The sequence below is a fragment of the Balaenoptera physalus genome (genome assembly GCF_965194825.1).
Source record: "Balaenoptera physalus genome assembly, chromosome: 15".
Classification (NCBI taxonomy): domain Eukaryota; kingdom Metazoa; phylum Chordata; class Mammalia; order Artiodactyla; family Balaenopteridae; genus Balaenoptera; species Balaenoptera physalus.
The window spans coordinates 70,181,913-70,189,058 of NC_138894.1; positions in this window are offsets into that span (position 1 = coordinate 70,181,913).

Genomic DNA, 7,146 nt, shown 5'->3' on the forward strand with positions numbered 1-7,146 from the left:
CTGTCCTGACTTCTATCGCCATAGTACAAGATGGTCTGTTTTTGTGTTATAAAAATGGAATAATACCATATGCATTTTTCTGTGGCTTCTGTTGTCCAAATTTACATTTATATGATGATATTTACATTATTCATTAGGTAAACATAAATTCATAAATTCCTTGGATAAATGACTATTTAGATAATTTCCTCATTTTAAATTGGCTTGTCTTTTTGTTGTTGAGTTGTAAGTGTTCTTTACATATTCTAGATACAGGTTCCTTATCAGAACCTACAAATATTTTCCTGTGGAATGTCTTTTAACTTTCTTTCTTTTTTAAAATTCTTTTAAACGTTTTTATTGGAGTATAATTGCTTTACAATGGTGGGTTAGTTTCTGCTTTATAATAAAGTGAATCAGTTATACATACAAATATATCCCTATATCTCTTCCCTCTTGCATCTCCCTCCCTCCCACCCTCCTGATATCACCCTTCTAGCTGGTCACAAAGCATCGAGCTGATCTCCCTGTGCTATGCGACTGCTTCCCACTAGCTATCTATTTTACATTTGGTAGTGTATATATGTCCATATATACACTACCATTCTCTCACGTTGACCCAGCTTACCCTTCCCTCTCCCTGCGTCCTCAAGTCCATTCTCTAGTAGGTCTGCATCTTTCTTCCCATCTTGCCCCTAGGTTCTTCATGACCATTTTTTTTTTTTTTTAGATTCCATATATATGTGTTAGCATACGATATTTGTTTTTCTCTTTCTGACTTACTTCACTCTGTATGACAGACTCCAGGTCCATCCACCTCACTACAAATAACTCAATTTTGTTCCTTTTTAAGGCTGAGTAATATTCCATTTTATATATGTGCCACATCTTCTTTAACCATTCATCTGTCGATGGACACTTAGATTGCTTCCATGTCCTGGCGATTGTAATTAGAGCTGCAATGAACATTGTGGTACATGACTCTTTTTGAATTATGGTTTTCTCAGGGTATATGCCCAGTAGTGGGATTGCTGGGTTGTATGGTAGTTCTATTTTTAGTTTTTTAAGGAACCTCCACACTGTTCTGCATAGTGGCTGTATAAATTTACATTCCCACCAACAGTGCAAGAGGGTTCCCTTTTCACCACACCCTCTCCAACATTTATTGTTTGTAGATTTTTTGATGGTGGCCATCGTGATTGGTGTGAGATGATATCATGTTGTAGTTTTGATTTACATTTCTCTAATGATTAATGATGTTGAGCATTCTTTCATGTGTTGGCAATCTGTATATCTTCTTTGGAGAAATGTCTATTTAGGTCTTTGGCCCATTTTTGGATTGGGTTGTTTGTTTTTTTGATATTGAGCTGCATGAGCTGCTTGTAAATTTTGGAGATTAATCCTTTGTCAGTTGCTTCATTTGCAAATATTTTCACCCATTCTGGGGGGTTGTCTTTTCGTCTTGTTTTTGGTTTCCTTTGCTGTGCAAAAGCTTTTAAGTTTCATTAGGTCCCATTTGTTTATTTTTCTCTTTATTTCCATTTCTCTAGGAGGTGGGTCAAAAAGGATCTTGCTGTGATTTATGTCATAGAGTGTTCTGCCTGTGTTTTCCTCTAAGAGTTTGATAGTGTCTCTCCTTACATTTAGGTCTTTAATCCATTTTGAGTTTATTTTTGTGTATGGTGTTAGGGAGTGTTCTAATTTCATTCTTTTACATGTAGCTATCCAGTTTTCCCAGCAACACTTATTGAAGAGGCTGTCTTTTCTCCATTGTATATTCTTGCCTCCTTTATCAAAGATAAGGTGACCATATGTGCGTGGGTTTATCTCTGGACTTTCTATCCTGTTCCACTGATCTATATTTCTGTTTTTGTGCCAGTACCATACTGTCTTGATTACTGTAGCTTTGTAGTATAGTCTGAAGTTGGGGAGTCTGATTCCTCCAGCTCTGTTTTTCTTTCTCAAGATTGCTTTGGCTATTCAGGGTCTTTTGTGTTTCCATACAAATTGTGAAATTTTTTGTTCTAGTTCTGTGAAAAATGCCATTGGTAGTTTGATAGGGATTGCATTGAATCTGTAGATTGCTTTGGGTAGTATAGTCATTTTCACAATGTTGATTCTTCCAATCCAAGAACATGGTATATTTCTCCATCTATTTGTATTATGTTTAATTTCTTTCATCAATGTCTTATAATTTTCTGCATACAGGTCTTTTGTCTCCTTAAGTAGGTTTATTCCTAGGTATTTTATTCCTTTTGTTGCAATGGTAAATGGGAGTGTTTTCTTAATTTCTCTTTCAGATTTTTCATCATTAGTGTATAGGAATGCAAGAGATTTCTGTGCATTAATTTTGTATCCTGCTACTTTACCAAATTCATTGATTAGCTCTAGTAGTTTTCTGGTAGCATCTTTAGGATTCTCTATGTATAGTATCATGCCATTTGCAAACAAATTGGATAAAATACCAACAATCTTATTTTTTTTATCTTGGGATTCCTTTTTATTTTCTTCAACAGTTTTAGAAAAGTTGTTTGGCAGACAATAGCTAGAATTATACTTTTCTTTTCAATTGCAATTTCCTGGTGCCTACAGAGACGGAATGGTGACGTATTCCAGAAACAATTTGCTCAGCACTGATTGGTCCTCAAGATCATAACTAGGCACAAATTCTGAAGTTAATTATATACCTTGGTAAGTTTTAGTTGATGCTGTTATCTGATTGTTGTTTCACTGGCTTTGTTTTGGGTTTTGTTTTTGGTTTTGTTTTGTTTTGTTTTTTCCAAAGATATAAACCAAGGTTACAATGAATAGGTCACAATGTCCTCCTAAAAAAGATAACCAGAAACAAACTAGTAGAATGAGTTGGGTTGATTATGCATTACCGGGAAGGAGAATGCACACCATGAGGAACCATGGGGCATCTCAGTAAGAGTGTGTTAGAAAAGACTTATTGCAGGATTCAGGCTTTGCTTAGGTGATTTGAGGGAGGGTTCAAACAAGCAAGTCTTTGGTCTGAATTGGATACTCTCAGGAAGTGTGGATAATTCTGTGATTAAGTAAAAAATAAATCTTATTTGGCAAGAGAGAAGGCTAGAGCAAGGCTAGAGCTGTTAATTGTTAAAGAAGTAGTAGTCATCATTCATACTAGCTGGGATGGGGGATGTTTGATATTTTAGGGTTTACAAAATGATATTGTCTTTCTTTTTACTTAGTCAACATCATGAATTGTTCTTGTTTGTTATCTCACTTCACCGCAGTCACACAGTGACCTTTTCTGAAATTGAGATTCTGTGAAATCACTATGTCCAACAGGAGAACCCTATGGCCAAGCTGTGGGTGCCAGGCAGGTTCTAACACCAAGAGCGAGCTTAAGAGTGCAGCAAGTTCTGGATTTTTAGAGGCTAATTTTCTTTTTATCGTGGATGAACTATATAGTAAGTAACACGTTTGTCATCAAGTCTTATGAGTCATTAAATAGATTCAAAGAACCATGGTGATTTAATTTACAAAGTTACACTTTGTACGTTATAACAAATCAACTCTCTTATGCTACTATGCTACTTTTTTTTTTCTTCTTTTTTTCCTCTTGCTGTTGTCCACTATTAAAGATATTTAAAGCACTGTATGAGCTAGCAGGGATGTTAGGGTGGGAAATTTATAGTAGGATTGTGGCCAGATCTCATGTTTGAGCAAACAATCAATACAATTCAAAATGTGGTCTAATGACTACAATCCCTCATGACAAATTGTCATTGAAAAAGCAATAGCTCTATAATAATGTGACAAATATTATTTCCAAATTTCAAAGTCAGCAGTAAAGTTTGAGTTTCTCTATTTATATTCTAATCTTTCACTAAGTTCTACACTATCAATTTACCAAGTTTTATGTTAACCTCGGAGATTTAAAGGACACTCTTTGGAGTAAATCAGCTGTTTGTCCTTCAGAACAGTGAATTCAATTTAAATGCAGACCCATGGGAAAATCTGCTTTTAAAATAGAGCCAGTGTTTTATAATTTGCACATTCCTTTACTCACAAACCATCACTTTTTAAAAGAAAATTTTGTTATTTCTATTCATATTACATTATTAAGATAACCTGGCATTGGCATTACTGATGAATTTGAAATATATATATTGAGGTCACATGTGCTTATTCTGAATTTTATTTTATGTAAAATATATATGTATATATATGTGTGCATATATACATATATAAATACATGTATATAGATATATGTGTGTGTATACACACATACATATATACAGTATATATATATGTCAATGCAGCCTTGGATATTCAGGTTCACTTGATGGAGGAATTCTACATGCAAGTTCAAATCAACGTGTTTCATGAAGCAGACCCATGTTCCTGAAATAATATCAGGACAACATGGGCAATTTTTTCCCTGGTTAAAGTTGCATGAGATAACACATATTTTTGCATACCAAATAAGTCTAAAGGCTACTGAATAGTACAGTTTACATTGTCAAAATAATACATGAAATTAATTTAAAAATTCATTGACAATTTTTAAATTATAAGTACATGCATTTGAGCCAATGTTATTGAGCAAATATCACATCACATGTATAACTTTGTTTTGTAATATTTCTTAATTCTGTTAGGACAAATACCTCTGCTTTACTCTTACTTATGTAAGGCTGGCTTAGCTATTCATAAATTATTGTTCCATATAGGTTGTAGATAAAGTTTGTTAAGTTTATCAAAATATCAAATTGGAAATGTCATTGGATTGCATCACAGTTATAGATTAATTTAAGAACAACTGACTCATTTGTAATATTAACCCATTTCTCCTAAAAACATGAGATGTCTCTTGAAAAATTAAAATCTTCTTTTACACTCTTATTTCTACAGTTTTTTTCCATATTGCACTCCAGATAAATTACTATATGAATTAAAGTTTTTGTTGCTGGTGTGATGGTGTCCTATTTTGTATTATATATTCTAGTTCATGTCAAGAACTGTGAATGGTCTAAGATTTTTACCTGATTTGCAAGCTAACAAGTTAGCCTACTGCAGTTGCATGGATGCTGGCAGGAGACATGATTCTTGGTTCAGAGACAAATGGTAATTGAAAGTTTGTATGAACTCACTTCAAAAACTTTTGGCCCTAGCTTTTGTTTTGTTTTGTTTTGTTTGTTTGCTTGTTTGTTTGTTTCTAATGGGGAAATCTTAGCTACTATTTTAATTTTGTTCAAAACTTATTGTTACTCAGGACATTTTGACATTATATATTTTTCCAGAATTTATACATTTTTCTCTAGGTTTTCAAATTTGTTAGTGTATATGGAAACATATATGACAATGGGCATATCAAAAGTAGTGGCAAAAGGACAAATTATTTAGTAGAAGTTAAACAAACTACTTCAAGGAGAAAAATGAAAGTGGATGTCTACTTAACAGCACATTCAAAAGTGCCTAAATGGATTAAAGATCTAAATGTGAAGGATAAACTGTTAGATAGTTGAAGAAGACAAAACTGAGTATCTTTATAATCTCTAGGTGGAAAAATACTTTAACAATAAAACTTCAAAGTCAAAAATCATAAGACAAAAAAATTGATGAGTGTGATCACATCAAAATAAGGATTACTCTTCAGTGAAAGACGCAAGAGCCAAAATAAATAGATGGATGACAGAATGGGAGAAGGTGTGTAAAAGAAAGAAAGGTTTAATATATATTTAAAAAGACATGTATGTTAATATAAAGGTAAGCAAAGAGAAGCTTCCCCAAACCCACAGCAAACATAATGTTTACCGTGAAATGTTAGAAGCATTCCCTTCTTTTTCCCTCCACTGAACGTTAGATAGGCAACAAGGATATATTGTAAAGCATTCTCTTTTTAAAATGAGTGTTGAGCAATGATGCCCAAGGTTCTGTTTGGGATCATAGGCACACAACATCGAATCCAACAAACTAAAATCCCAGTCCTCACGGGGCTTTTGTCACAGTGGATCTTTTGATAATTAACCTTATCTCTAGAACCTGTACATAATGAGGAGATATTGGTCAAAAGGTACAAATTTTCAGTTATAAGATGAATAAGTTCTGGAGATCTAGAGTACAGCATGGTGATTATAGACAATAATGCTGTATTGCATACTGGAAATTTGCTAATGGAGTAATCTTAAGTGTTCTCACCACACACACACACACACACACACACACACACACAGGTAATTATATGAGGTGATGAATGTGTTAATTAACTTGATTGTGGCAATCACATCATAATATATGCATATATTAAGTCATCATATCATACATCTTTTTAAAAAAATCACGTTGGACAACCTAAATATATATCTACAATATACAATATGTACAACCTAAATATATACAGACAGTCCCAACTTACAGTGATTTGACTTAAGATTTTTCGACTTTATGATGGTGCAAAAGTGATACACATTCAGTAGAAACCATACTTTGGATTTTATTTTGACCTTTTCCCTGGCTAGCGATATGCCCTACAATGCTCTCATAATGCTGGGCAGCGGCAGCAAGCAGCAGCTCCCAGTCAGCCATGTGATCACAAGGGTAAACAATCGACAACCATTCTGTTTTTCACTTTTAGTACAGTATTCAATCAATTACATGAGATATTCAACACTTTGTTATAAAATAAACTTGGTGTTGGATGCTTTTGCCCAACTGTAGGCTAATGTGTCTGAGCACGTTTAAGATAGGCTAGGCTAAAATGTAATGTTTGATAGGTTAGGCGTATTAAATGCATTTCAACTTATAATTTTTCAACTTATGATGAGTTTCTCAGGATGTAACCCCATTGTAAGTTGAGGAAGATCTGTAGAATTTTTATTTGTCATACTTAAATAAAGCGGTGGGAAAAAAATGAAAAAAATACACTTTTTAAAAAAGTTTGTTTAAATTAAATACTTCTGGAAACTCTGCATTTTTGTATTTATATCTACAAGCTTCAGGGAGATTTTTTTTTTTAATTAACTATTATTCTAATAAACTGACATACAATGAAATAGTTAAACACACGTGATAGAACAATAGGTAAAGAATCCACTTGACAAACTTAGATTGATTATTGGGTACCTACTAACTTAAAAATAAAGCAATATTCAGTTACAGAATCTATTATAATTCAGTTTTTTTTTTTTTTTGAACATT